At 46.3% G+C, this 19,402-nt stretch overlaps 1 long non-coding RNA gene across 1 annotated transcript; it reads right to left on the bottom strand.

Moving 5' to 3' along the window:
• Window positions 1-649: 649 nt before the first annotated feature.
• On the bottom strand, window positions 650-18,895 carry LOC113628675 (uncharacterized). Its single transcript, XR_003436177.1, has 2 exons — window positions 18,803-18,895; window positions 650-700 (listed from the first exon to the last, which is right to left on the bottom strand). It is a non-coding gene; the product is annotated as an uncharacterized LOC113628675 (long non-coding RNA).
• Window positions 18,896-19,402: the final 507 nt, after the last annotated feature.

Below are 19,402 nucleotides of genomic sequence, written 5' to 3'. Positions count from 1 at the left end.
CTCTATATCATATTTAACAGCTAAGCTCTCTATCATCATCCAGCAAATCCCTCTTCTTTGATAATTTCTTTTTTCATCTGAAAATGTTTTATTTGGTAAGTGCTAGATTTTGTAGCTTAAGTTTTGAAATCGTTCGTATTTTCATTGTCCACAGTCTGTTTGTCTATACTCCTCTTTGTTTTGATTTTATTTTTAATTGAAGATATAGTTGATTTGATATTTTTTATTGGAGTATAGTTGATTTACATTGTGTTAGTTTCAGGTGTACAGCAAAGTGATTCAGTTTTATATATATATGTATATATCAATATATATATTCTTTTTCAGATTCTTTTCCCTGATAGGTTATTACAAAATATCGAGTACAGTTACAAGGACCTTGTTGGTTAACTATGTTATATATATTAGTGCATAGATGTTCATCTCAAACTCCTAATTTATCCCTCCTCCCTCTTTCCCCTTTGGTAACCATAAGTTTGTTTTCTGTGTCTGTGGGTCTATTTCTGTTTTATAAATAAGTTCATTTATATCATTTTTTTAGATTCTACATAGAAGCAACATCATATGATATTTGTCTTTCTCTGTCTGACTTACTTCACTTAGTATGATAATCTCTAGATCCATGATAATTTTTTTTTTTTTTTTTTTTGGCCACACTGCACAGCTTGCGGGATCTCAGTTCCCCGACCAGGGATTGAACCTGGGCCACGGCAGTGAGAGCCCGGAATCCTAACCACTAGGCCACCAAGGAACTCCCCCATGATAATTTTTTATATGTAGATACAAAGAGATATTCAGTTGATACAAAATCATACACTAGATTTGAATTCTAGAATCTCATTTTTATTGTTTAAACAGAACTCTGGATCATCAAAATGATTACCTCATTTTCCTACTGGACAGTCTCCTATAGATTGGCTGAGCAGTGTGTGAGGTACTCCTGTAGCATTCATGAATGGTGTTTCTCCAAAGTGATGATATGAGAACACTGCTTATGATACCATGAGTATCTTCAACATGGTCAGTTGACTAAACTCCATTTCATTTTGATCGTTCTGTTCTCTTCTAAGCGGGTAATGAAACTTAGCTTCAGAATTCCCTGACTCTCTGTGGGGTGTGGCATGGTATTGAATTAGCGCGTATCATGTGTCTTGCACAAAGTTAAACTGAACCAGGAAAAAGTAAAGAGAGAGGTATCAGGAGAACGCAGGATCTGCCAATACCTGTCTTTTCTGCCCCCAAATAATTTATTACATGTTAGCAGATACCCAAAGTAACCTAAGATCAATTCCGGACTCTGTGTCCCACTCAGCATGTACTGGGTCTGTATTTCCAATATATTGTCATTTACTGGATATATTATAAGCCTATAATAGATGAGAAAATCTGTGCAAGTAAAATACCGCCTAAAATTAGTCCAATCAAGCACAGATTCTTGGTGGATATAGGGTATAATAAGGCACCTTCAAATGGATTCTCATCCGTTTTAGTGTGCACCAGGAAGGGTTGTTTTAAATAAACAGATCCACTGTCTCCAGCAATTGGGCATTTACCTTTTCACAGCCCCGGCCCTCGGACTCCTTTGGATGGAACGGTAAGTAACCTTGACCTCCTCTTCTTTCAGACAGTGCTCATGTGCTCCAGGCACCGAGCTGCAGTAGCATGAGGAGAATCTCCTTACTGCTGGGCCTTCTGCTTTGCAGCCTGGCTTCTTGGGCTAGTGGCCATTCTGCATGAATGAAGCCCGCCCCACACAGCTGACCCACCACTCCGAGACCCCAGACATTGACCCAGACTCAGCCCACCCCCTTTTATTGCCCCAAATATGCTTTTGCCTTGGGTTTATCACTTGTACATAGTGCCAAAGGGGGCCCTGCTTTTAATTTGGGTTGCTTATTCTGGGATTATTTAAACTCATTAGCACTGAGGCTTTGGTCTCTACATACCATTTCCTATTAAAAGGGAAAAAATGCTTCATTGGGAAATGGCTCCTTCTAGGCCTGAGACAGCAAATGTATGAGTCTAAAATATTTAGTCATATCTGAAAATGACAAAACTATTAAGCACTACGGAGGGAGACCTCCCAAGAAACCATCTGAATAGGCTCCTACTGACCAAACGTTGGGACAGTTTGAGCATCAATAAGAATCCTGAAAGTGGACTTCCCTGGTGGCACAGTGGTTAAGAATCCGCCTGCCAATGCAGCCATCGTCACGGCTGCTAACTCTACGTCCTTGTAGAAATGCACATCACCACCTATGAATCATTCTTGCCAAAATTTAGAACCAGAATTTCATTCAGCCGTTAGAGCTCCCTACCAGTTCAAAAGAAGTACAGGAGCAGGTCCCTCATCACCCACAGGGATACACTCTACAAAACCCAGAGTGTGGAAACCTCTGCAGGACAAACCAGCAGCTGCTTCATCAGATAAAGTGCAGAGAGAGAGAAAACCTGAAGACCAAAAGAAACCAAAGAGACATATCAACCCAATGCAACATTGGGGAATGATGCCAACATGCCATCTGTAAACATTCATTTCTAAAACAAGGTGGGACATTTAAACATTAGGATACGATATTAGGGAATTGCTGTTAATATTTCTTCAGTTATGGTGATTTTGTGTTATATTTTTAAAAGACTCATTGTCTTTTAGAGATACATGGAAATATTGGCAGATGAAATAAGACGTTTGGGCTTTGCTCTCAAAATAATCTATTTTGGGGGTCGGGGGGAGAGAGGGGAAATATAGAAGAAACAAGATTGGGTATGAATTGATAACAGTTGAAGTTACGTCATGATCTTTCACAATGCTATTCTCTCTACTTTTGTGAATGCTTGAGATTTTTCCGGAATAAAAAGTTTTAAAAAGCAATAGGCAGTATTTCTGAAAGAAACAGAAGATAGATACTGAGGCTGAGGACAGAAATACCACTTTGGAGAGGCAGGGTCTGCTGGCCTGAGGTGGCACTCGCTGTATGAACCCAGGGGAGAGAAGACCAGCCGCAGTCACCCCGTTGGGAGCTGGAAGCAGAGGAAGGGGGCGGTGCCGGAGCTGAGTGCGATGTGTAGCGGGGTCTTCCCTCTGGGGAATCTGCCACAAGCCAGACTGCACAAAGCACAGCCACCGAGTCAGTGTGTTTATCGCACAACCACAGAAGGCTTGGTCATGCTGCTTTATCAGATGAAGGGAGTACTGGGGGGAGAGGGAGAGGACGCGGGCGAGAGGCAAGGGTGGGCTTGGCAGGCGCAGGAACCCTTCCTGGATGAAGTGTGGTCGGGCTGAGCCTTGCAGGCGGGCAGACAACCTTTAGGGAGACTGTGAGAAGGACTTTGGGAGAAGAGGGCATGAGCACAGGTACAAATGCAGGAATAAGCAAGGCCTGTCAGGGAGCCTGGATCCCCAGCACCAGGTATCAGCCTGGGGACAGGGACCCCCCCCCCATGGCCAGGGACTCCAGGGGAAGAGCTAATACGCCAGAAGAGGGGAAATCAAGCCTCTCATTCCACTGCTCTCGAGGCACTTTTTCTTCTTCTGCAAACAGCTCTTCACCTTTTTTCTCCCCCATGGTCCTGGGCAAGTTTCTGGGGACTCTGGGTTGAGTTCTGAGGCATCGCCGGGAATTTTGACTCATTTGTTGTTAAAGTCTTCCCCAGAGGATGAGTTGCTGGAAGTCGTGCCCACCCTGGTGGCAAAGAGCCAGTCGGAGGTCAGCTCAGGACCGTTCCATTGTAAGTCTGGGAGGAGACTCCCCAGTTGCAACCACAGCCCTAAAAATGTCCCTGAGTGGGGTTTAAGAAAACAGCCCCCTACAGGCCGGCCCCTCTCCGACCTCGGCCCCTGGGGCCGAGAGTGCCTTGGGGGTGTGCACTGCTGGGGGAGCTCCCCCTTCCTGAGCGCTTGGTCCTGGCCCAAGGTGAAGAGCAGAGGCAGGGGCGACAGGGGACCTGTCCCGGAGAGGCTGAGCTGGGGACCCCACCCTGGGAACTTTCCAGAGTCGGGAAGACCTGCCTCAGCCTGTTGCCGGTTCTCCACGTTGCCCCGTGGGGGCCTAACGGTGGGCTTACCAGGCCCAGCACGGCCTGGAGCTCCCCGTGTGGAGACTGCGCAGATGTGATCTCACGGAGCCTTTCCTGCCCGAGTCTCCCTGGGGTGAAGGGAGGGGACAGGCCCCGGAGGCCTGAGATGGCTGGAATCAGAGCCAGGCTGACCCAAGCCAGGGCCTGTGCCGTCTGCTCCCCCTCAGGCCATCCCTCCTCGTCTCTCAAACCCCTGTCCTCCTCGGGAGTAACTTGGTTCCACCTTCTGACATTTATTCCAAGTCCCACCCCACCCCCTGCCAGTCCGGGTTCAAGTCGTCCTTCCCCCGGGTCTGCCCCAGCTGCCACTGTTCCTTGCTTATGTATGTGGGGCTCTCCAGTCAATTCATGTGAGTCCTAGTTTCTGCAGAAGTCAAATGTAAACCACAGAAAAAAGAAAAGACCCAGAAATCAATCTTTCTGAGGTCAGCCATTTATCAACCCTTTCGGGTAGAACCTTTTCTGTGTAGGTACACGTGTATGGGTGTGTGTGTCTATACATATATTTATATAATTTCATGTATAGTTTTTCTGCAGTCGAATCTTGTTTCCCTGGCCAGACTGTAATTTCTTTGTTTGATATCACTATGCCCCCGTGTGCCTAGCACACTGTAAAATCTGTCAGACGCCGGAGAGAAATCACAATCTAAAATCTGTGTGTGTGCCCGTCTGTGTGGGAAGTGGCGTTGCATGGGGGAGAGAGACTTTCACACTTTTCCTTACAGGCTTTAACAGTATCTGTATTCGTTGCACAGCGATCATTCTCAAACTCTCGTAATCTTCTGTGTGCGCTGCATTTGGAAAGACTCAGGGTATGTCGAGGATGCCCCGGGGGAAATCCCTGGATTGCTCCAGCTCTGGGAAGACCCCGCTTTCCTGGAGGCAGCGCTACTTTGGAAGCATCTGACGCTGACTGTGGAAGAAGAAGGTGATTTAGCTCACTCCAGGAAGGGCCTGAGTGAGATCTGGTCTGAGCCGGGGCCTCAGCCACAGCTTTTATCTTGAAGCAAAGATGTTGTTACAAGCCTTTGGGTTAGGAGAGGTCCAGCAACTTGAGCAGCCTGTGCCTCCCAGCGTGTCCAGAGAGGGATGAGGCTGAGTGGGGAGCGTGGCTGAGTGTGCATCTCTTACTTGGGGGTCCACGAGGCACCCTGAGGGCTGAGGGCTGAAGGAGTGGAGTCTGCAGGGGCCTGGATGATGAGGGGCTGGCTGGGCTGTTTGGGGAGCACCCATCTCAGACTCTAAAAGGCCTCTCCCTGTTTTAGCCCCAGCTTTTCCTCGAAGCAAGAGTCTGTTCAGGTATATTACTGCGCTGCGCCTGAGTGTATTTCACAGCCTGAGGCCAGACACAGGCAACAATCCCCACGCACAGCCCCCTCCGGGTGACCCCACGCCCTTTCTTCCCACGCAGTCACTACAGTTCCTGACCTGCGCTAGATGGCCTGGGGTTCTGGCCCACGTAGGAGTGTGGTACGAACACCCAAAAGGAGCCCTGAGCCCAAGACCAGGGCACCTGCTCCCAGCCCTCCTGTCTACATGCTGCCTGGGACGCCTGGGTAATTGTCCGCCTTCCCTGGGAGACTGGCGGAAGCTGGATCTGACTTGTTCTCCACTCGCCCAACACCAGCCTCGTTTCCGGCACCCAAGAGGAGCTCGGCGAACGTTTCGTTATGATAAGCAGGCGGGGGTCAGGGGTCCTCTGCGGCTGGCACACTGCACAAGTTCGGGGTTCCCGCCCGCTCTGGGTCAAGTCTCCAGCCCCAGAAGGGTGCAAATTCTTGAATTTGTCTTCACTTGAGTCCTCGATCAGTTGTTGGGCCTTGGGCGAGGGCTTTCACGTCTCCAGGCTTTGGTTTTCTCCTCTGCAAAGTGTGCCTGTGGAGAGCAGAGGTGCTTACCCCCAAAAGGCCTTCTTAAGCTGGCTAGCCCAGGCCAGGTGCAAGTCTCGACTGATGAGGCAATGAACACTGCAAAACACTGCCGGTGGAGCTGATCCTTACTACATTCCTGGCAGGGCTGCAGGTTAAGTGAGGTAGAGGGACACCGTGCGCTCACTTTGGCTCTGCGCATACGCCCTCCCGCCCTCCGTGGCCCCTCACTGCCGGGTCTATCACGTCTCACTACTGCTTTGCAAAGTCAGTGTTTTTTCAGGTGTGCTCATCTCGGCTCCCATCTGGCCTGCGAGCTCCCGGTGTCTGCCGAGCTCTGGGGCCAGCTCAGACGTGTCTGGGGTTGTATGAGTCCAGGGCCTTGAGCTCCTGAGGGCACAAAGGTAAGGAGTATAGCACCCACCCCAGGTGCTGAGACACAAGAGGACAGGGGAGGCCGTCCATGCAGAAGCAACTGTCTGGTCTGCCGTCTCTTTCTGGAAGACTCAGTGGGGTTTCTTTCAGCCCCTGCAGGTTTCTGTCAACTGATTTATCTCAAGAGGAACTGGAGGGCTCAGGGGGGCAGCGGACAGCTTCTCCCAGAGCCTCAGTTTTGCCAGCAGTGAAATGGGGAAAGTGGTACCTGCCTCCTACCTTCTTCCCGGGGGTTCTTTGATAGTTGAAACTTTTCACTTTTAAAGGGCTCAGATGAAAGGCACTGATGGGATGAAAGGACCTTGGGGCCATATTAAGCTTCTCCACAGTTTTTGAAGCCTCGGAGGAGGGGCTGGAGGAAGTGGTCAGCTGACAGGGACTTGTGAAGCCACCCAGAGGGTGATGCTGGGTGTGTGGGGTGGGGGGAGAATTAGCATGCCAATCAGCCACACCTAGGGCGTGAGGGCAGCAGGGAGCAGGGCCCTTATCAGGGGCAAAATCTGTCATTTCCCTGAGGAGGGGGGCTTTGGGTTACATGCTGAGGAGACTGGGCCCAAGGGCAAAGCCCAGAAAGGCAAAGCCTTGAGCAAGCTCTCCCCTCTCTGGGCCTCAGTTTCCTGATGTGTAAAAGGAGGAAACTGAGGAGAGATGTGACCCCCCGAACTGGCTGCACACTGTCGTCTCCTGGGGAAATCTTTAAAATCCTGACTCCAGACTGCACCTCAGATGGAATAAATCTGAGGCTGTGTGGTGGGACACTGGCATCAGAGTTAAAGCTCCCAGGTGATTCCAGTGTGCAGCCAGGTTTGAGCACTAGAATAAAGGATTTCTAATTCTACGGTTAGCTAGTCATAACCTGCCTGAGCACTAGAATAAAGGATTTCTAGAACTCTACGGTTAGCTAATCATAACCCGCCTTCCCACCAAGTGAGGAGTCTATGAGGGACTGAGAAATTCAACCATATATCTGAGTCTTCTGGAGCCCCCTCTGTGTGCAGAACCCACTTCCAACCACTTCTCAAATATAAGGTTTCTCTAGTACTCTTTTTGGTCAGGTTTTATTCTCTTCCTCAAAATTCTTTTCTAAGACACAAACTTAGAAAACAAACTTACGGGGCTTCCCTGGCGGCGCAGTGGTTGAGAGTCCGCCTGCCGATGCAGGGGACACGGGTTCGTGCCCCGGTCCGCGAAGATCCCACATGCCGCGGAGCGGCTGGGCCCGTGAGCCATGGCCGCTGAGCCTGTGCGTCCGGAGCCTGTGCTCCGCAACGGGAGAGGCCACAACAGTGAGAGGCCCGCTTACCGCAAAAAAAAAAAAAAGAGTAGGGAAGGAGGATAGGGTGGAGATGACACTCTTAAATAGGACGGTCAGAGAGGCCTGGAACAAACGCTGAAGGTGACGGCTGTGGAGGGAAAAGCTAATGCAAAGGTCCTAGGGTGGCAGTGTGCCTGGTGGGTTGCAGGAACCCCAAGTCCAGTGTGTGAAGCAGGGGAAGCATTAGGAAAAGAGGCCAGGGAGGTGATGGGCCCAGGTTAGTTAGTAGACACAGAGTAATGACTTTGGCTTTTCTTGGGGGCCCAAGCCCTGGAAGGCTTTGTTCAGAGGAAGGACTTTGTAACCATAGCTGATAGTGAGTTCTTTTCTGTGCTGAGTTCTGCATTCAATGCTTTCTTTCTTTTTTCTTTTTTTTTTTTTTTTCCGGTCACGCTGCCACAGCATGCAGTCTTTCTTTTTTTTTTTTTTAAATAAATTTTATTTATTTATTTATTTTGGCTGCGTTGGGTCTTCATTGCTGTGCGTGGCTTTCTCTAGTTGAGACGAGCAGAAGCTACTCTTTATTGCGGTGCGCGGGCTTCTCATTGCAGTGGCTTCTCTTGTTGCGGAGCATGGGCTCTAGGTGCGCGGGCTTCAGTAGTTGTGGCACACAGTCTCTAGAGAGCAGCCTCAGTAGTTGTGGCGCATGGGCTTAGTGACTCTGTGGCATGTGGGATCTTCCCGGACCAGGGCTCGAACCCGCGTCCCCTGAATTGGCAGGCGGATTCTTAACCACTGCACCACCAGGGAAGTCCCCAGCATGCAGAGTCTTAACCACTGGACTGCCAGGGAAGTCTTAATGCTTTCCACAGTTTATCTCACTTCACTCTCATAGCTGCCCCATGTGGTAAGTACAATCACTGTGACCATTTATTTTATTTAAGGAGTGAAATTCACAGAACACAAAATTAACCATTTCCGAGTGTACAATACAGTGGCATTTAGTACGTATACAGGGTTGTGCAACTATCGCTTCTAGTTCCAAAGGATTTCATCACCCTCAGGGAAGACGCCGTGTCCACTAAGGAGTTACTACTCCTTCTCGCCTCTCCCAGCCTCTGGTAACAACCAAGCTACTTCCTTTCTCTCTGCATTTGCTTATTCTGGATATTTTATAAAAACAGAATCATCCCGTGTGTGATCTTTCACGTCTGGCTTCTTTCACTTAAGTGTAATATTTTAAAGTTCATCTAATGCTGTGGCATGTATCAGCACTTCATTCCTTTCTCACGGCTGGAAAATATCCCATCGTATGGTTGTCACCAGTTATTTTATAGATAAAGAAACTATGGCTTGGACTTTCCTGGTGGCCCAGTGGTTAAGAATCCACCTGCCAATTCAGGGGACACGGGTTCAAGCCCTGGTCCAGGAAGATCCCACATGACGTGGAACAACTAAGCCTGTACACCACAACTACTGAGCCTGCGCTCTAGAGCCTGTGTGCCACAACTACTGAGCCCGTGCACTTAAAGACCCTGCTTTGCACAAGAGAAGCCACCGCAAGAGAAGCCAGTGCACCACAGCAAAGAGTAGCCCCTGCTTGCCACAACTGGAGAAAGCCTGTGCACAGCAATGAAGACCCAACGCAGCCAAAAATAAATTAATTAATTAATTTTAAAAAAGGAAAACTGTGGCTTTGGGCACAGGACCAAATAACTTACTCAAGACCTCCTTACACAAGCTGCTTAGTGGCCCATCCTGGACCCTAGCCCAGGTCTGCCAGACACCACAGTCTAACCTCCTCACCATGACAAGCCTCCATCCCTCCCTTCTCTCAACTCTGGCACATTTATAATCTCCCAGCAGAGCGATACACGGTCTCCTGCAGTGGGAGAAGGGATAATGACACAGCACAGCCACCTTCCGGAATGCGGCCCCTCTGCCCTTCCCCAGGTGAACCTGAGAGACTGCATGGGTGAGTGCTTCTTGTCTGGTTTCCTGTGCCCTCTACCCTGCTTAAATAAACTGGGGTATGTTGGTTCAAAGGAGATCTAGACCCAAGCAGAAAGAATTTGTAGCTCTAAATGTACTATCTGCAAAGAGGTCCCCAAGATATTGTGAAATGAAAAAAGCAAATTGCCAAACAAGTTGTTACTATAAGCACATGTGTATGGTTTTTTTTGTTTGTTTGTTTGTTTGTTTTGCGGTACACGCGCCTCTCACTGTTGTGGCCTCTCCCGTTGTGGAGCACAGGCTCTGAACGCGTAGGCCCAGTGGCCATGGCGGCATGTGGGATCTTCCCGGACCGGGGCACAAACCCGTGTCCCCTGCATCGGCAGGCGGACTCTCAACCACTGCGCCACCAGGGAAGCCCCATGTGTATGTTTTGAAAGAAGCTCTGTACTGTATTTACATGTATATATTTGCATATGCATAGAAAAAATTTCAGGGAAGGATACTTGAGAAACTCTGACCTCTAGGAGGTGGGACTGCGGAGTTTAGGAGTGGGGCAGGGGAATTTAACTTTTCACTTTATACCCTGCAGTGCTGTGTGAATATTTTTCACCACAAATCTGTGTTATTTTGTGATTAATTTAAAAGTAAATATATTAGAAAGAAGTCAGTAGGAATAAAGAATATTCCTTTATTAAGAATGAATTATTATTGGTATTTATATAATTATATTATAACAATATGATATATTTATCTTTTATATTTAAAACATGCACCATATATTGAAGTTTATTAATTATAATTAATGTTAGTAAGGATTAGTACATAAAATTCAGAAGGAGTAAAAATAAGAAGAAGAAAATATTGCCTGGTCCCACTACCTTTTGACTATTGAAATGTTCTCTGGGCCTCTCGTCCTGTTACACACCCTGACACAAGAGCTGCCATAGCCCTGCTTTCCAGGCAGCTTTTTAAAAGTTTGCTTTTTTCTTTTCTTTTTTTTTTTTTTTTTTTTTTAAACTTTGGCCATGCCATGTGGCCTGCAGGATCCCGGCATCCCGACCAGGGACTGAACCTGGGCATGGCAGTGAACACACGGAGTCCTAACCACTGGACCTCCAGGGAATCCCCGAAAAGTTTGCTTTTTAAAAAATAAATAGATACAGCCTTGCACACAGCCCTGTGCCATGGGGGAGGGTGTAGCTGGCACACTCTTGGTACTTACTTTAAGGCCCTTTATAATGGGGGTTTTATTTGATTATCACCTTTATATCTGCCTCAGCCGGAATCCTGCTGTCTGGCACCTGGAAAGCCGACACCCTAGTCCCTGCTCTGGGGCTTGCACACCACATTTTTCCTGGGTGTCAGGACTTCCTGTTGTTTGAAGATATGCAGTGTGATTGGGCTGCTTCTGACTCTTCAGTTTCTGCCCCTGAAGCCTCCCGTGGCAGCCTCTGGACCTGGTATTCTTAGTATCTCCCCTCCAGCATTTCTGCTTTTCTCACCCATGGGGGCGATGAACCTGGCGATCCGTGGGCAGGGCGGGGACACTCGATGTCCTGCCACTCATGGGTCAGGTTACCCAACTCCCACGTCCCGCTGGACGGTCATGGAGACAAAAAGCCGGTCTGTAATTATCCAAGCACAGAACCTGAATTTTACAAAGAAACACGGTGAGTTTTTGCACTAAGATTTCCAGGGAAGTATCTATGTATGAGCTAATTTTCTTTCTCAAGTGTTGTTCACAATTTCAAAAAGCACATTACCAACAGCAACAGCATTATCCATCTGCATTTACAGCAGATGTTTTCAAGGTGGTTCCACTTCATTATTGCCCTAGAAGTCATGCTCAAACAGCCATAGTTTTGTTATTAATTGCTTTTCCTGCATTTCTCCTTTATATTATATTTAGGACATAAAAAATGACTGTGTACATATGATGTTTTATCTATGGATTTCTTTTAGATAGGAAGAGGGATACTAAAAGGGATCTGTTTCATGAAGAGGTTCGGGGTCTGATAGGGTTGAGATCCATGGCCCTTGGACCTCTAGGTCCCTTAGGGCAGGGATCACACCTGTTTGCCCCTCCACCTGGAATACATGATAGGTGATCAATAAATATTTGTTGACTTAATAACTAGTTAGCTATGAAAATAATTTGGGGAAGTTAACACCAGCCCTTTGCTCTGCCTTGTGCATATAGTAAGTGAGCAATAAATATTTCCTGATTGAATGTGTGAAAATGCTTGAGCTTTTGGGTAGAAGAGGAAGGCTGCAAAGGTTACATTTAAGATAACCTGCTCTTCAGAGATTGTGGGAGGACTTCAGGGGCTGAGCTCTGTGAGTACAGTGAATTGCCTCCAACAGATTCACCAAATTTATTCATCCACTGAATAATTTATTCAGTATCTAGTATGTGCCAGGCATGAGGACGGTTGGCAGTCCTGGTAGCCATAACGGGTGCCACCTCAAAAATTCCTAAATTAGGCTTTGAAAAAAGGTTAATTTTTTAAAAATTTATTTTATTGGAGCATAGTTGACTTCCAATGTTGTGTTAATTTCTGCTGTACAGCAAAGTGATTCAGTGATACATACATACATACATATATATATATATATATATATATATATATAAAAGGTTAATTTTAAAAATAGGGAATTCCCTGGCGGTCCAGTGGTTAGGACTCCACTGCTGGGGGCCCAGGTTCGATCCCTGGTTGGGGAAATAAGATCGCACAAGCCGGAAAGCGTGGCCAAAAAAAAAAAGAGTATTTTTAATACAGGAGTAGAAGATTCATGTGTTTTTTTTAATATAAGAATACACAATGAAAAGGTTTTAAAAATTATCCATAACCCTTCCTTCCCAGATAATCCTCAGTGACATTTTTTTTTTTTTTTGGTTGCGGGGCTTGTGGGATCTTAGTACCCAGACCAGGAATAGAACCCGTGCCCCCTGCAGTGGAAGCGTGGAGTCCTAACCACTGGACTGCCAGGGAATTCACTGTGATATTTTAAAATAATGCCCATATAAGATTAGAACATTCAAACAGTACAGAAAGGTAGAAAATGAAAGGTTAAAACCTCCCTCATATATCCCATATATATTGATTTCTTTAGCTATATAAAAATGTTAACCTAAAAGAACCATACTATAAATGTGGCTCTGTAACATAGTAACATATTTTTGAGATCTTTCCATTTTGGGGCATTTTTTAAAAATAGCTACTAGAACTCCATCCAATGGTGCACCATTATGTATGTTGCTTCCCTCTTACTGCTGGGCACTTTGGTTGCTGCTAATTTTTTTTTCTATTATAAATGCTGTTGTAATAAACATTCCTGTGCCTATGTCTTAGTACCCTTTTGAGGGGCTCTGTGTCTCTTATCAAGAAGCCAGGCTCAGCCTACAGCCATGCCACCCTGGGCATACCTCATCTCTTCTGATATTGGAAGTTAAGCAGGGCCGGACTTCATTAGTATCTGGATGGGAGGCCACGTTCAAATCTTGTCTCACCTGCCCTGCCCCAGACAAAACAAGGGGACTGCAAAGGAGATTTTGTCTCTCAAATAGCAGCCTCTGCTGGGCTGGGTCAGGAGAGCCTGCCATTAGGAGATAATGCTAATACAGTTAATAGAACTCGTGTAATAGTGGTTCTCTGGGTGGCAGAATTCTGCCTGATTATTGCTTTATATTATTATATGTTGACAGAATTTTCTATAACAAACATGTACTTCTAAAGTTAAAAAAAAAAAAAAGCAACCTCGACTTTATCTTAAATAATTTTATGACATGTCCTGGAGGGAGGTAGCAGTATCTTTGCTGCTTCTTTTTCAAATTTTTAAATTTATTTTTATAGAGGTATAGGTGATTTACAATATTATTTTAGTTTCAAGTGTACAACACAGTGATTCAAAATTTTTGTAGATTATACTCCATTTAAAGTCATTATAAAATACAGCTGTATTCCCTGTGCTGTACAATATATCCTTGCAGCTTATTTCTTTTATACATAGTAGTTTGTATCCCTTAATCCCCTACACTTATCTTGCCCCTTCCCCCTTTCCTCTCCCCACGGGTAGCCACTAGTTTGTTCTCTACATCTGAGAGTCTGTTTCTGATTTGTTATATTCATTCGTTTTTTTTTTTTTAGATTCCCTATATAAGTGATAACATAGCATTTTTCTCTGACTTATTTCACTAAGCATTATATCCTCTAGATCCATCCATTTTGCTGCAAAATGGCAAAATTTCATTCTTTTCTTTGGCTGAGTAGTATTCTAGTGTGTGAGTGTGTGTGTGTGTGTGTGTGTGTGTGTGTGTGCATCTTCTTTATCCATTCATCTGTTGATGGACATTTAGGTTGCATCCATATCTTGGCTATTGTAAATAATACTGTTATGAACATTGGGGTGCATGTATTTTTCCGAATTAATATTTTCACTTTCTTCGGATATACACCCAGGAGTGGAATTGCTGGATCATACGATAGTTCTATTTTTAGTTTTTCGAGGAACCTCCATACTGTTTTCTGTAGTGGCTGCACCAATTTACATTTCCATCAATAGTGCAAAAGTGTTCTCTTTTCTCCACATCCTCGCCAACATGTTATTTCTTCTTCTTTTTTTGGGGTGGGGGGGCTGTGCTGCACGGCCTGTGTGATCCCAGTTCCCCCACCAGGGATTGAATCCGGGTCATTGCAGTGAAAGCATCGAATCCTAACCACTAGACCGCCAGGGAACTCCCAACATTTGTTATTTCTTGCCTTTTTGGTAAAAGCCACTCTGACAGGTGTGAGGCAGTATCTCCTTGTGGTTTTGATTTGCAAAACCCTGATAATTAGCGATGTTGAGCACCTTTTCCTGTACCTGTTGGCAGATCTTACCAGGCAGGGCCTCCTCAGGGGAAAGGCTGTGCATATTCTGCATATGAAATGCAAGGGCCTCACGGGTCAGCAAGATGCTTGAAGCACTGGCAAACCTTCAGGGTACGTCAGCTGTGGCTTTGGGGTCAGACAGACCTGTCTGCAAGTCAAGGCTCCTCCACTGGCTCTGAAGGAGGGTTTGTGACTCTGTGCACGTAGCTTAACCTCGGTAACTCAGTTTCCTCATTTTTAAATGTGGACGATGATGCTTATTTCAAGCAGCTACTGTAAGGCTTAAATGAGAAATGTACATAAAGAGTTTATCCTAGTCCGTGACACATACAACATGTTCAGTAGCTATTATTGGTGTCCTTCAATCATAAGTTCTAATTTTTAGAAAGTTTTTCTTCTTATTGAGCTAAAATTTGTTCCTGTAACTTCCTTGCATTGCTATGAAATCTGCATGCTCTTTTTTTTTTAATTTCTTTATAATGTTCTTTATTTTTGCATGCTCTTTCATTCATTCAACAAACATTAATTGGTTGTTTCCCTCGTGCCAGGGGCTGGGCCAGGCCTGTGAGCACAACTGAGAATAAAGACCAGTCCCTGTATGTGAAAGAAGTACCCCTCGTCCACATGAGAGTCATTGGGATATGTAAGGAGAACAATCACTGCTTCCTTGACATACTTCTTTCCCAGGCTCGGCCTCCCTCTCCCACATCCGTTTAGCTGTACTTCTTGCTCTTGTTGCTTGTTGATTTTAATCAAGGCTCAAATTATCCCTTCTCCAGGAAGTCTTCCCAAACCGCACTAAGCAGCTGTGTCCCCCTGCCCCAGTTATCTTGTCAGCCCTTGGGGACCCAGTTTCCATTCTTCCTATTTGTTTGTTTTTTGGTGTGTTCCCACTTTTTTGGAGAGCAACCCAAGGCTTCCAGGCACTGTGCAAGGAAATGGAAGGCAGCAGTCCAGAGCCACGGCCAGTGTCCCTCAGGAAACCTCAGTCAGTCTTTGGCTTGGCCACCAGGGAGCTGAAGTGCACGTGCAGGTAAAGGAAGGTTGCGCGGCACGAGTGTGTGCTGGAGCTGGAAGGAGGCTCAGGCTGGATCCGAGATACAGGACCACAAGTGACCAAGCCAACCCTGAAGCCTGGTCTCCTGGCTTTAGTTCTATGCTCTTTGGAGAGCAGTCCTCCAGTACACCCAAGCAAGGGCACAGCCAGGCCTGAAGCTTGTTCAGTTATGGGGAGAAGGGGAGCTCTTAAAGAAAAAGGATAAAAAAATTAGGTACAGGGCTTCCCTGGTGGCACAGTGGTTGAGAGTCTGCCTGCTGATGCAGGGGACACGGGTTCGTGCCCCGGTCCAGGAAGATCCCACATGCCGCGGGGCAGCTAGGCCCGTGAGCCATGGCTGCTGAGCCTGCGCGTCCGGAACCTGTGCTCTGCAACGGGAGAGGCCACAACAGTGAGAGGCCCATGTACCACCAAAAAAAAAAAAAAAAAAAATTAGGTACAAAAACGAATGCTTAATTATAATGAGAAATGAAACCACAATGAAGCACGAATGCTAAAAGAGCTGATTAGTGTGACAAAACTGAAATGACACAGTCGTAACAACAGCTATTACTGTTATTTGATTCCCCGATACAACTCTATGCTTATTTTTCTTCCTGCATTTTTTTGGCTGCATATTTCTTGTTCGCCATATGATACCAATTTCATAACTTAGTTTTCTACTGAGAAAATGGAAAGATAATTCAGTCTTTCCTCTAGCATGGCTGATCAAAATTTGGTTTTTATATTAATTTCAAAAACTTTCCTCATCTGGGCAAACCTGCCCAAAGCCCCAGGCTTCATCCTGGCTCTCCAGCTCCCAGGCGGGGCCCCAGCAGCTGCTCGTCTCGCTGCCCGCATCCCTCTCCCCCGACCCAAGAGATGGCTACAGGGCCGCGGGTGCAGCGGCGAGCCTGGCAGTCCCAGGAGCACCCCGCGTGGAGAGTGAGCCCGGCTGGGGCAGCGCTACCGCCTCCAGCCAGCAGGTGGGGCTGAAAAGCCCCTGAAGCAGAAGCCTTAGTCTCGGAGCATCTTTTGAATAGATCCTTGGAATCAGGGGCCTCCATTCCTAAACATTTAACTTCTTCTTACTGTAAGTGGAGGATATTACTTTATAATCATCATCATCATTATTATTATATGAATATTATTATTTGCAATGAAAATTGTCTTTCATTGCTAATGTTGATTAGATCTCAGTAATGGGATTACGGAAGCGTTGTTTTTTTTAGATACAAATGTCTATGTCTTTGACTTCTTCTTTTTTTTTTTGACTATAATAAAGGAAAAATGCTCTTTTATTAATCTGATGTCCATTAATACCTTTGCAGCTGTTACATGAATGTTAGGTGTCTGGCGCATAAATGTATACACAGTGCCACAGTTGATAGATTTACACTGTACACTAGTCATCCCTGTCTGACTTCTTCTATTAGACTCACTTTTACTTTTGAACCTGAAGAAATATATATCATTTCATAATGGAAAGTGGCCCTTAAGAGTGTTTTGGATGTGAAGGCCTGAGAGGAATGATAACAGCAGCTATACTAATCATATCTTATCTGTTCAGGAATTTTACAGTTTCTAAAGCACTTTCACAGATATAAGTTAATTTAGGCCTTTCAACATCTTGTGATGGAACCAAGGCAGAAACAATTTCTACCTTTTATAGATAAAGAGATAGAGGTCCAGAAAATGGTCTTAAGGTCACAACACCTAAAACGTGACAGGTTCGGGATTCCCTGGTGGCGCAGTGGTTGAGAGTCCACCTGCCGATGCAGGGGACACAGGTTCGTGCCCCTCTCCGGGAGGATCCCACGTGCCTCGGAGCGGCTGGGCCCGTGAGCCATGGCCGCTGAGCCTGCGCGTCCAGAGCCTGTGCCCCGCAACGGGAGAGGCCACAACAGTGAGAGGCCCGCGTACTGGGAAAAAAAAAAAAAAAAAGTGACAGGTTCAGTCTCTTGCCTTACCTACTCTGGCTGGCTCTCTTGTACATCTCTTTAGAATCCATCTCTTCCTTGTCATCTCCCTATGCAGCTCCTCTTCAGGATCACATGGTCTTCTCCTGGGCTAACAACAGCTTCTTTCTGAGCTCCCTACTGCCAGCCTTCCCTCCAGATTCTCCTTCCACCGCCGCCCAAGTTATTTGTGAAACTCCCTTGTATAAAATCCTTCAATGGCTCCCCATCATCTTCAGGACCATCTCTGGCCTACCCTTCTAGGCTCTGCACATCTGACCCCTCCTACCTCTTCAGGCTCATCTCCTGTCACTCCTCCAAGGCTAACCAAACATGCTGGTCTCTCTTAACCCTCAGGAAGTTAGCAAATGGTATTCCCTCTGCCTGGAATTCTACTTTCTTCAAATGTAAACATGCACAATGATCATACTTATCTCCTCTCTGAAGCCACCTCTAAACCCTCCTGGCAATATGCCATTCTCTTTCTTCTGCATTAGGGAGTTCCAAACACAAATGCCTACAGTGGCCAGGCAGGTTACAATATAAATAGAGTTGGTGTAAAATGATCACAAGCACCAGCTACAGGCCCATGATAAACATCAAGGACAGGGTCTATCACCATGGGCTGGGGGGATTCTCGCGAACTCCAGAGCATGTGTCCCTTCTTAAGAAGGCAGCCTCTACATAATTCCAGCTCATGGATGTCTAGCATCAATGCCAGGCTCAGTGTCACCAAATTTCTTAATTTTTAAAAGTAACTTTTACATTAAAATTCCAGATTTGGGGGGAACTCCCTGGCGGTCCAGCGGTTAGGACTCGGCGCTTTCACTGCCATGGGCCTGGGTTCCATCCCTGGTCAGGGAACTAAGATCCCACAAGCCGCGCAACAAGGCCAAAAAATAAACAAATAAAATAATGATTCTGTTAAAAAAATATTCCAGATTTTGAAATGCTAGCAACCCATTCAGATTTTTTTTTTTTTCTTTTTTTGCAGTACGCGGGCCTCTCACTGTTGTGGCCTCTCCCATTGCAGAACACAGGCTCCGGATGCGCAGGCTCAGCGGCCATGGCTCATGGGCCCAGCCGCTCCGCGGCATGTGGGATCTTCCCAGACCGGGGCACGAACCTGCGTCCCCTGCATCGGCAGGCGGACCCTCAAACACTGCGCCACCAGGGAAGCCCAACCCATTCAGATTTAAAGCACTACAGGGGTCAACCCTTGCAAGCCAAGTAAAAGACATTAGTGGGCAGGGTTCATCCAGTGGGCCTCCAGTGTGCAATCTTTCTTCTACAACTTTTTGGCTGCGTGGCTTGCAGGATCTTACTTCCTCAACCAGGGTTTGAACCTGAGCCCTTGGTAGTGAAAGCGTGGAGCTGTAACCACGGGACTGCCAGGGAATTCCCTCTCGTCTACATTTTAATGGAACATTGTACATAACAGTGGCCAAAATGTACTAAACACTCACTATGTGCCTGGCAGGTCCTTTTCTAAGTGCTTTACGTGTATTCATGCATCCAGTCTTCCCAACAGCCTGAGAGGTGGTTACTATTATTATCCCCATTTTACAAAGGAGGAAGCAGAAGTTAAGTAACCTGCTCAAGGTCGCTGAGTTGGTGAGCGCGTTACAGTACTGGCAGCCCGCCTGTAATATAAATGCTTCTCTCGTGATCTCACCTACTGGACCATGATTCCTTTGTGGTCCACAGCCTCTCGTCTGTGTACTTCCTACAATGTCTAGTATAGGGGGCACTCCCTAAATGTACGTTGAGCTGAACTGATATTGCATGTAATAGATGTAATTATACCTTTATTCATTTACTCAGTAAGATATTTGGAGTGCCTACCATGTTTCCTGTCCTGTGTTAGGGACTATGGGAGTCCAGGGACACAGCCTTTGGTCTCCAGGTGCTTCCAGTCAAGGAGCACAAAATAATTATCATTACTA

The sequence above is a fragment of the Aethalodelphis obliquidens genome, unplaced genomic scaffold (genome assembly GCF_003676395.1).
Source record: "Aethalodelphis obliquidens isolate GAN/ISIS:26980383/991018 unplaced genomic scaffold, ASM367639v1 scaffold24, whole genome shotgun sequence".
In the NCBI taxonomy this organism is placed as follows: domain Eukaryota; kingdom Metazoa; phylum Chordata; class Mammalia; order Artiodactyla; family Delphinidae; genus Aethalodelphis; species Aethalodelphis obliquidens.
The sequence above is the reverse complement of the archived record's forward strand: the minus strand, read 5'-3'. Positions and strand labels throughout refer to the sequence as shown.